Raw genomic sequence first — 12,000 nt, forward strand, 5'->3', positions numbered from 1 at the left:
TCAAGACAGACAATACTCTCCACGCCTAAAGACTGACAATGTTCTCAGAACTCCTTCCAAAGCACTCGAAACAACCATTTTCATGTTAATGGTTGGATGCAGATTGTAAAGTCTTAGCTTTGAAATCATCATTTGCCCAACTTTTAGAAGTATTTCAAGCTTCAGGAAAGGCCTTGGTTCAATCTAAAGCTGAATGTTCAGCAGCTCAATGTGATTCAGGAAATACGTGCATCTCCCAAGGTATGTACAAAGTCACCTGGCTTTGGACCCGCGGAGTGCACCATCATGCAGGTGACCAGGGAGTGGCTGGCCATGTTGAACCGCACACCCAGGCCCATGTCTCCTGACCACTGGTGCAGCTGGCAGCACAGCTCACCAGTCACCACGAAAAACTGGCAGAGGGCCTGGCATGGAGGCAGCGCCATGGGAGGAGGATCTTTGAGTTATAAGCACACGTGATGATTCTTCTGTCATCAGGGTTGGTTCTGATGGTCTCAGTCAGTTTTTGTAGTCGGTCAGCTCCTTGACCTGAATGATCTGAATCCATATCTTTGTATTGTGCCCCAAAATGCCTCCACGGAAAGCCACTGACTGGGCCCAAGTCCCCTTTCTCTCTGTTGGAGAATCTCAGTCTGTCCAAAAGGCTTGGGATGCATTGGCACTCCAGAGTTTCACTCCCTTGGAAGACAGTTCTTTAGCGTTTGTGGATCCCTTGATAAACTACAGCAACTCTCCAAAACACCCTTCCAGACACACATTTGCTTGTCCTCAGAGGAAATTCACCTCTCGGGCTGCAGCACTCTGCACGCCCAGCACCTGTCCTGCCCCTCTCCTGGGTGGGCTGTGGCTGGGTGCCTAGCTCCTGTGCAGCGACTGTGGGCGCTGGAGCTCTGAGCAGGTGGAGGGCCTGGCTGGAACTGGGGGCTGAGGGGTGGGGGGCAGCCAGGCACTGGGACTGCAGGGACAAGGGTCAGATTGTAATTTCAGTAAACATTTTGCCCCTACATGTGTGAACCACTACTATCTCATTTTCCACACGTAATGATGTCATTACTGTGTTTATGCTCAAGGAAACACAACCCATCTTAAAATGTTATCTATTGCCCCAGGGCACCATGGGTTATAAACACTGTGTCCATGGATATCTAGTCAGAAAGACAGAATAGGCTTTAGATATTTCTAATAGACGAAGGGTAGAGGAGCAAAGAGGAGGAGGTGGCACTCCCAGCACTTAGCCACTTAACACCATTGGAACCCGCAGATGACACTGTTGGAACCAGTGAGGCTGCTTGCAGTGCTGGTGCTCAGCCACTTGGGACGGTGATTGTTGAAGCATGCCACCCCATTGAAGAAACACTCCTCCACTTCTGGAACTACTAAAGCTGGTGCACGACGCCTGTTACCTCTGTCGGAAATGCCAAAAACACTGGAAACTGGAGTCAGTCACTGCTCTAGAGAAGAGAGGAAAATGTGCTCCCCGTCCTGTCTTCCAGCCTCCCGTCAGGGTCCCCAAGTGATGGAACCTAGCCAGAAGCCAGCTGGCCAGATGGACTGGAAATGTCTGTGAGACTACAACCACCCGGGATACCGAGCAGAGCAAACAAGCCCAGTATTTGTCATTCCTATTGTCACTGCTTGTTTATCTGCTAGCCTTCTCTGAAACTGCCAGTTACTGCTTTGGAGTTTACATAACAAAATACTCCACAAACAACCACATTGCTGTGCTGGTAACTCAGGAAAGGCTCTGCAGTGTGGTTTTGCTGTTTCCCATGACACCTGCCACAGTCACTCACTTGGCTGGACTCGCTTGTTGGGCTGAGCTGAGGCTGGTCCCCCACCATGTGGGGTCTTATTCCCAGGGCTTCTCACATGCTGCAGACTTCTCGAGTGTAGCTAGTTGTATTCCTTACATGGTGGCTGGCTTCCCAATGAATGGAAATAAGAACTGCCACCTCTCTTAAAAAGGTGGGCTCAAAACCCACCTAGTGTCCTTACTGCTATATTCTATTGGTCAGTAATAGTCCCAGACAGCCCAGCTTTGGTCATGAGGGGGTGAAACAGACTTCACCTCTCAACAAAGGAGAGGCATGTGCTTTCACAGAGAGGAGAAATAACAGAGGTCGTCCTTGAGACAAGGTATCACATCTAAGCAGGTGTTTGTCTTGTTCGCAGGTCTCTTCCAAGCATAACTCTTTCCTAGCTCGTTTTAAGTGTACTGCGACTACTTGCTGAAAGGATGAATGAATGAGGGTCTGGAAATACTTGTTCTTTGGATAGAATAACCTTCCTTCTAGCAGGCAGTGAAATCCACAGGCCCTATCCATTTTTCCTTTTTGCTATGGCTACTAGGACGTTGCGAGCTGGAGATGTAATGCCCAAACTCAATAACAACATTACCCTCAGTTTCTGTATTGCGTCACTGTCCTCTTGCTGGGCTCCGATCTCCCTGTCATACTAGTCTGTGAGTGCCTCGTGCAGATATAAACAATGGCCTTTATTTGCAGCCTCAGTAGAGGGAGCTTCATTTTTGTTGATAAAGCAATTTGTTTATAAATAACAAAAAAGCAATTGATCTTTGATTGAGGCCTTTTTCATTATAAGACAAGAGTTCTTCTTAAAGTTCTCTGAGGGAGGAGCAAAGCAACAGGAATTATCTTGTGACATATAGCCCCAAGTGGGATAGAATTGGCTGTGACCTATTTTTCTAATATTTGCATAAACTGCAAAAGCCCTAGGTACTCACCAGCCAGTTCACTATTGTTGTTTGCATTGTTGTTCACATTTTTCCTTATAGACTTATACTTGTTTCACTCTGGTTAGTGTTTTTTTTAAATAAAAATAAATCATTAATGGTAATGTATTAACACTTCCTATGAATTATTTAAAAAGCATGTCAATATTACAACCACATTAAGATATAAATAACTATACAAGAAATATACTACCCAGGAGAGATGCAAAGGCAGGAATGTATCCTGGGAGTTAAGTGCAAACTCCATGGCCTTGTTGACACTCTGCCTTTGATTTTCCTTAGCCCTGAAAGCACTCATTCTCTTTCAGGCAGGGCCAGGGAGATGGTGGGAATCACAGTGACCACACGGTGTCCTGTTTAATACACCCAAAGACAGTTATCAACCACCACGGAGCTGAATACTCATACCAGAGCTCACTGTAGGACAGACCAGAAGCTCACCCGAGAAGCAGGTAATGACCACATTCTGAGTGTTCAGCCCTTCCTGGTGCTGTGGGCAGTCCAACAAACGACCCAATTCTTACTCTTTGGGATGGATGCTTTTTCAGGGAGTACTTGCTAGAGAAAGAAAAGCAGAAATAATGATAATGGGTTCATTTGCTGTTTCACCCACATCCATGCTGGAAAACCCGAGTCTTTGTTGCTTTTGTTTTTATTCCTAATTGACATCTAATCCATCACGGTGTTCCCTTAAGGACAAAGGCTCCCCAAAGGGCTCCCCAGCTCTCTCCTCCTCCTCTTCCTCACTACCACAGCCTCAATTCTCTTCCCAAAACATTCTCACCTAAACAATCACTGGCCTGCACTTGGTTTTCTTAAACATTCAATTGAGAGAATTTGGGTTGGAAGGGTGTCACTGACACACCCTTTGTGACCCTCTAATACTCTATAAAGACTCTTTAAATGGACACATCATAGTCGGAAACGAGGACTCTACTTTTTGCAGGCTCCAGAAAGTACTTTTTATCTCTACAACCAGAGACCCGGCATCATCCAAGCGTGAACAGTGGACCTCTGGGTTATTCCCCAGGGAAGGAGTCTGGACACCTCCAGCAAGTAGTGAGATGACAGTCACAGCATCAGTGGCCCTCCTACAGCCCTGTCTTTGCTCCTCTAAACCCACCCATCCTCCATTCTCCCAGCCACCACTTCCGTATAAATAAGAGACCCATGACCTGCAATAGCAAGCCGCCATCCCTCAACAGCCGTGACCCAGAAAGGAGGACTCATGAGAGGGAGACATCACCGCGGAGCACAATACCGCCATGATCAAAGTGGTGGTATTTTCAGGCATATTTTCCCGGATAGTCCAATAAGTTTATAACCTATTGACATGTATGTTGTTGTACAGAAACAATCTCCTGAGAGAGCACGTTGAGGCGAACTGCCATGTCTTGAGCAAAAGAATCTTATCTCCTACACATGTAGGACTCTTCTGCTTCAGTACTTAGCTTCATTATATCAACTGCGGTCTCAAATTTATCTTGAATTTATCTGTGGATTTTGTTGCACAGATTATGTTATCAGCTATTTTTAAATGGTCTTATAAAAGGGAAAAATAGAAAATGAAAAATGTTAATGGAAATCTCTGAACAGTGGAATTGTGGATGACTTCCAATTTCTTCTCTACGCTTTTCTGTATGTTCCAAATGCTGTTCAATGAATAAGTATTATTTTTCATACTGAGAAAAGGCCTCACTAACAAATTAATGTATATCTCTTCCTCTTCGTTCCTTTTTCTCTCCATATGGAGTGCCAGGGCATAAGTGGGATGAGAATGTGAGAATGGCGTCCACACAGGGAGTGGCCCATCACGGTTATTGGGGGTACAAATGTGGTAGGGGGAGCTTCCTCCCAGAGGGGTGACCAATGATAGGGTGTCAGAGACCAAATAGAGTTTGAATGGAGATTGTGTCTGTGAGGAAGAGAATGGTGGGAGAGGGGGGAAGAGGTCAGAGACTAATTCATATAGTAGAATTCAACAAACAAGTAAGTAAGTAAATATATCAAGGGTTGTGATGTTTCTTACAGTTTGGAAAGAAAGTTACAAATAGAGGGAAGGGAAAAAGCTAATAAACTCTGTGGCATTGCACTGGTATCAGAAGTATGGGTGTCGGCTCGGCACCTGTGGCTCAAATGGCTAAGGCGCCAGCCACATACACCAAGGTGGTGGGTTCGAATCCCCGGGCCCACTAAACAACAATGATGGCTACAACCAAAAAAAAAAAATAGCCAGGCATTGTGGCAGGCACCTGTAGTCCCAGCTACTTGGGAGGTGGAGGCAGGAGACTCTTGAGCCCAGGAGTTGGAGGTTGCTGTGAGCTATGATGCCACGGCACTCTACCCAGGGGGACAGCTTGAGTCTCTGTCTCAAAAAAAGAAAAAAAAAAGAAGTATGGTGTCAACTCATAGTATTCAGTATATATAGATGATGGATTAGATAAATAATAGGTAGATGGGCTCAGTGCCTGTGGCTCAAGCAGCTAAGGTGCCAGCCACGTACACCCAAGGTGACGGGTTTGAATCCATCCCGGGCCCGCCAAACAACAATGACGGCTGCAACCAAAAAGTAGCCGGGCGTTGTGGCGGGCACCTGTGGTCCCAGCTACTTGGGAGGCTGAGGCAGGAGACTCGCTTGAGCCCAGGAGTTGGAGGTTGCTATGAGCTGTGATGCCACAGCACTCTACCCAGGGGGACAGCTTGAGGCTCTGTCTCAAAAAAAATAATAATAATAATAGGTAGATGATAGAGCAATTAATAAATGTGTGTGTATGTGTCTGTACATACACTTGTCCCTAGCTCTGCTCCTGGGAGAGTCTGAGGGCATTATCCCCCTACCCACCAGGGAACACACCTCATGCCTACATGTAGTGATGAATTTGACCTTGCCCAAAGAAAAAGTCTGGCCTTCATTCCCCAGCTTGTGAGAGGTGCTCTCTGCACCCTGGGAATATTATGCTCAGCAGGACTGTGTTTGTTTTCCTGGGGGCCTTGGTTCACACTGAGCAGTCTAGCAATGTGCTCTAGGGCAGGGACTGACTACATCTAATCTTAAGGTGTGGCTGACCATGTTAGAGAGAACAACAGCATGACTAGGGGTGAAGGCTTTGGGTCATACCATGTCAATCCACCTAGAGACTGAGACTGGGCAATAAGTCAACTGATCATGCCTACCTGATGAAGCTTCAGTTAAAACTCTGGACACTGGGCTCAATGACTGCAGCTCAACAGCTAGAGCTCCAGCCACGTGCACTGGGGCTAGCAGGTTCGAACCCCGCCTTTCGATTCCCTCCAGGAATCTCTATCCTCCCGAGTTCTGCTGCCGTCATCTCCAGTCCAGTGTTTCTGCCCAGCGGTCTTGTTGCTCTGCTGCCCCTGCAGCCCTCAGGATGCCAAGACCCAGGAAGCACTGCCAACCTCACTGTCTGAACTGACCGCACCTGCCTGGTCACTGAGGCAAGGTCAGTCCCTACACTTTGCATGAATGATGAATAAATTCACTCACGTAACTAGAATTCAGTGAAACTCTGGTGGAGTCACCTAGGCATGCAGCTTTTGTTTTATTTTTTCATTCCTTCATTTAAAAAATGTACTCAGCCACTTTTATATGCGGAAAAATGAGCTGGAAGACATGCCCTCTGCCCCCAGGAGCTCACAGCCTTAGGCAAGTTCACCACGGCTGAGTGCAGGGATTGTGTGAAGACACAGCAGACTGGACCTTACAATCCCTGTGGGAGAAGGTGGAGGACGAACAGGTGATACGGGTTTGAAAAGCCTGCTCAAACCTACTAGGAAATCCACTACCCAGCCACGTGGAATTTTCGCTACTCTCCCTTACAAGTGCTTTCCTTTGTATCTATGTCCTTACAGAATTGTTCTAAGGTTCTAGGTAAGTAAGTAGTAAATAAATAAACATGCCAGGAATTCGCTTGGCCCAGTTCTAGGAGGACAGGCCTGGGGCCACGCAGAGGGGGCGCCTGGCTTCTCATCTCAGCTTTATGACCTGGGGATGTGCTGTGTCCCGTGCTTGTCCTCAACGTCCAGGGCTGCAGGGAGTCCATGGTTCGTTTACACGTCTCCCTGAGGCTTCGCCTGTGCATTCTAACCACGGCCTCCTGGTGTGGGTGGGGCGTTGAGAACTCGGCCTACTGAGGACTCTGCTGTGGAAAGAAATAGGCCGCTGATGGCCAGTGCCTGTGGCTCAGTGGGTAGGGCGCCGGCTCCATATACTGAAGGTGGCGGGTTCAAACCCGGCCCCGGCCAAAAACAGCTGGGCGTTGTGGCCGGCACCTGTGGTGCCAGCTACTTGGGAGGCTGAGGCAAGAGTATCACCTAACTCCGGGAGTTGGAGGTTGCTGTGAGCTGTGACGCCACTGCACTCTACCGAGGATGATTAAGTGAGACTCTGCCTTTACATAAAAGAAAAAAAGAAATAGGTCGCTGAAGGAGCAACGTGTGGGTTTTCATCTTACAGGGCAGGCGTGGAAACCCTTAACAAAAGCCACCAGCGGTGAAAGCCACCTGCTAGATCGTCTTCAGCCAGTGACGTTTTGATGCCACACAGCCGCTTTTCTGTGTGCCGAATGTCCTATTTTTCAGCCTGGCTTTTATCGCTGCACCTGGAGACAGGTGTTTCTGCGCCGGTGCGATTTTGGACATCGGTGCTCAGTCGGCGGAGCTGCGCTCCCAGCGGTTCTGCGCGCTCCGATTCACTATCCCAGCCCTGGAAAAACAAGCCTGCCAGCCAGGTTCCTGATTTACCGCATTAATCTATTATTCAATAATAACGTTTCTCACAGAGCTGCATTAATTAAAAGCAAGCACCACAAGAAAACTGTCACTTCAAGTGTCATTTGTCACAACGACCTGATGTTCTTTTTCTTTCTGTCATTTTTAGAACTTTGGTTGCCATGGTAACCCATAGCCCCTTTTATATATAGCATCACTTATATTCAGTTCGTTTATTTCAATTCTTTTCTTTCATTTTCTTTTTCTTTTTTTTGGTACCATCAGAAAGACAAGCTGCTTTTTCCTCCTTTTAACAAAGTTCATAATGTGGTGGGATAACCAGGCATAATGATAGGTTGCTCCACAAAGGAATATTACAAGTTAAATGAAAAATCTTACATCTTACAATATCTTACATCAGTACAATAAAGACGCCCTGTTTAAGAACTACAATCTCTAAAAAGAATCAAGTCCAGGTTGAATCTCCCAGGTAAGGGCTCATTAGAGGTCCAGAGCCCTAGGATATAATTAGAATCCCACGAAATAGAGGAGAACCAAACAACTGCCGCCTCAAGGGGAGTTCAGGTGGGGTGGTTCGCCCCAGGGCTCCCTGACCCCACCCAGGCCTCTTCTGGGGCTCTGTGTGCCTCCCCCACTCCCCTAGACCTATCCAGATAGTGTGCAGTGAGAACAAAGCCTTCCTGGGACCAGCAGTCAGGGAAAGGCACCCTGCAGGGTGTTGGTAACCTTGAGGATTCTGAACTACTAGCCGAGCAGGGAGAGGCGGGTGGAAGGGCTGCAGGTGGGTAGTGGGTCTGAATGCTGTATCCTCCTGGGCAGCCCACCTGCACCCCTAAGTCCCTATACGGTCCCATGCGGCCAGTCTCATTATTTCCCAGACCATCCAAGTCTGTTCTCATTTGCTGACACCTTCTAGGTGTAAAGCTTCTGGTCTGGACTGATCTTTTTCTTTCCTCCCCCTCTAAATCCTACTTGCCTGAAAGGGCCAAGTCCTGTTTCCTTGGTGACTCCTAACACTTCAGCTCTCTGCAGCCTCTTAGCTTTGTTCCTAATCTCCGTTAGCCCGGAGGGCCACCATATCACTCAGCAATTAAATACATGCCCACATTTCACTTAATTCAACATACACTTACTGGGCCTGTGTGATGTGCCAGGTCTTTTACAAGGCACTGTGGGGGGAGAGATGAGCACAGTGAATTCAGACTCAGGAGGATTCAGCCTGGGGGGTGGGGGAGAAACCAACACAGAAACAGATCATTTCAATATAATTCAGTGTAAAAGAAATTTTCACAGTGCAAACAAAAGCACAAGCTGTACTTAAAAATATCTAGAATTCCCTGAAGAAAATCATGCCTGAAATGAATCTTTAAAGATGAGGAATGTTTACCAAACAAAGAAAGAGGACAGGCTGCTCCAGGCAAGGAAACTGCAGGAACAGAAACCCGGAGGCCTGGAAAGCCAGGGACTGAGCAGGGCAGCACAGCAGGAATTGCTAGAAAATAAACAGGAGGAGGGAGGGGGAGGCTTGAAAAAGAACCATGTATTAAAGATCCGTCTTTGTTTTGAAAAAGAATGGGGGCCTAAGAGTCATTGAAAGGTTGGGTGAAATATTTTACATTTCCTGTGTCCAGTTTCCTGGCATATTATTATATTACCTTTATTTCTTCTACTAAGTATATTTAAAAATGGAATTCTATTTTTTTTTTTTTTTTTTGAGGGCAGAGCCTCAAGCTGTCCCCCTGGGTAGAGTGCTGTGGCATCACAGCTCATAGCAACCTCCAACTCCTGGGCTCAAGGGAGTCTCCTGCATCCACTTCCCAAGTAGCTGGGACTATAGGCACCAGCCACAATGCCCAGCCATTTTTTGGTTGCAGCCGTCATTATTGTTTGGCAGGCCTGGGCTGGATTCGAACCCACCAGCTCAGGTGTATATAGCTGGCACCTTAGCCGCTTGAGCCACAGGTGCCAAGCCTAAAAATGGAATTCTTTTTTAAACTTACTTTATAAGTATCACAACCTTAATATATATGTAAGAACTCTAGGAATATATGAGCCTTCCAGAAACCCCTCTTCTTAATTACTGACTTACTGAGACAGACACAGAGTAGTGTACACATGTTACCAGATGAAGAGGGTCTGGCCGCCTGTCACTATCAGCCAATGTACCAAGATGGGGACAGGTCCACCAAACTTTGTCAGAAAGCTGGGATTCTGGAAAACAGTGACAGATGTCTCTTCAAAACCATTCTGTTCCTCCATTTCCAAAATTGCAGTTTTATACATGAAAGTGCAAAGTAAAAACCATGCTAACCCTTATCTTAAACAATAATAATCAGCATAACTTACGACCCATAATAAACAATAACCGGCATAACCCAAGACCCAAAACAACATTCCAATTCAATAGTTAATCTCTTAAATCAATTGCCCTAAACGACTCGAGATACACACTTTTAGGTTAAAGCTGAATTTACAAAACAGCAAGAATGGGAGACACAGGTGAAGGTCACTTAGGACCTAAACCAACCAGACCAGATGTGTCCTCTCAGCCCCAGCCTGAACAACTCCATTTTTATTCTCACTACCTGTGCCGTCACACTCAAGTCCTAGCTATAAAATCCTGGCAAAATGAGCAGCCCATCATCAAAAACATCTACTATGGATTGATCCAAATATTTTGGATACAGCAAAAGCAGTGCTCAAAGGAAATTTTAGAGTTGTAAATGTTTACACAGAAATAAAGACATGAAATTATGTACCTTGAGAAAATCAAGAGAAGTGAACTAAACTTAAAACCAGCAGAAGAAAAGAAATAATGAAGATCAGAGCAGAAAAAAAAAAAAAAAAAAAACAACCTGGAGCAAAAAAGGAAAACATAGAGTTGGTTCTTTGAGAAAACAAAATCCACCAACTTTTAGCTAAATTGAGGAGAGAGAGAGAGAGAAAACTGAAGACTCAAATTACTAAAATCAGGAATGAAAGACAGAAGATTGTGTCTTTCGGGCAGAAATGAAGAGGGTTCTAAGAGAACACTATGAAGAGTTTTATAACAAATTAGATATCCTAAATGAAATGGAAAAATTCCTAGAGACACAGAAATGACCAAAACTGACTCAAAAAAAAAAAAAAGAATTATAATCTTAAAAATGACTGGAAGACTTAGCTAGTGAATTGTACCAAATATTTAAAGAAGAATTAAACCAATATTTCTCAAACACTTTAAAAAAATTAAAAGAGGGAATACTTTCTAACTATCAGGCCAACATTAGCCCTGATACCAAAGCCAGGCAAAAACAGCATTTTCTTTTTGCTGGTTTCATATGGACCAAAATACTATATGAATATAAATGCAAAACTCAACAAAAACTAGCAGACTGAATCCCAATTCCATTTAAATGGATTTTGCACCATAATCAAATAGGATTTATCCCAGAAATTCAAGAGTGGCTCCTATGAAAATCAGTCTGTGCAATACATCATGTTAACAGAAAAAGGGTGAAGAAAGAGTGATCATCTCAGTAGAGACAGAAAAAGCATTTCACAAAATCCAGTAGCCTTTCATGATAAAAGTATCTAACAACTTAGGGAGAAGGGAACTTCTTCCCCTTGAAAAGAGCATTTGTAAAAAGCCCACAGTGAACCTCATATTCAGGTGAAAGTCAGAAATTCCCACTTAGGTCAGAAACAAGATATGGATGCCCACTTTCATCATTTGCAGCCAGCATTGTACTGGAAGTTCTAGGCAGAGCAATTATGCAATAAAAATAAATAATACACATCCAAATTGAAAAGAAAGAAGTAAAACTATCCTTATTCATAGATGACATAGTCATAAATATAGAACAGTCCAAAGAATCCACAAAAACCTATTAAAGCTAATAAACAGATTCAGCAGTAATATAGGATGTAAGATTTATATTAGTGAACAATCTGAAAAGGGAATTTATAACCCAATGTTATTCATAATAGCATCTAAACAAATACAACAGGTAGGAATAGATTTAACTAAATACAATCCTAGTCACACTGAAAACTACAAAATATTTCTGGAAGAAATTGAAGAAGATCAATTTTTCATTTTGCTAAAATGGAAAATCCTCAGATTCATTTGGAATTTCAAGGGGCCCCAAATAGTCAAAATAATATTGTAAAAGAAGAACAAAGTTGGAAGACTCACATTTCTTGATTTCAAAACTTAACAAAACTACAATATCCAAAACAGTGTGATACTGGCTTAGAAACCAATGGAACAGAATGAGAGTGCAGAAATAAATCCATTAATTTATGGAATAGTCTCTGTAACAAATACTGCCAGGCCAACTGAATATTGACACACAAAAGAATGAAGTTAGACTCTTACCTCCCACTATATGTAAAATTAACCCAAAATGGACCTAAGAGTTGAGAGTAAGAAAGTATAACTATAAAACTTCTTGAAGAATAATGGATGCAAATCTTTACAATCTTAGATTTGGTAATAAATTCTTTTTTTTTTTTTT

General features: G+C 44.4%; 1 pseudogene; it reads right to left on the reverse strand.

Moving 5' to 3' along the window:
- LOC100946459 lies at nucleotides 1-7,411 on the reverse strand (annotated as a pseudogene).
- Nucleotides 7,412-12,000: the final 4,589 nt, after the last annotated feature.

This window comes from Otolemur garnettii, unplaced genomic scaffold, assembly GCF_000181295.1.
Source record: "Otolemur garnettii isolate 467f Iridium unplaced genomic scaffold, OtoGar3 scaffold00170, whole genome shotgun sequence".
Classification (NCBI taxonomy): Eukaryota; Metazoa; Chordata; class Mammalia; order Primates; family Galagidae; genus Otolemur; species Otolemur garnettii.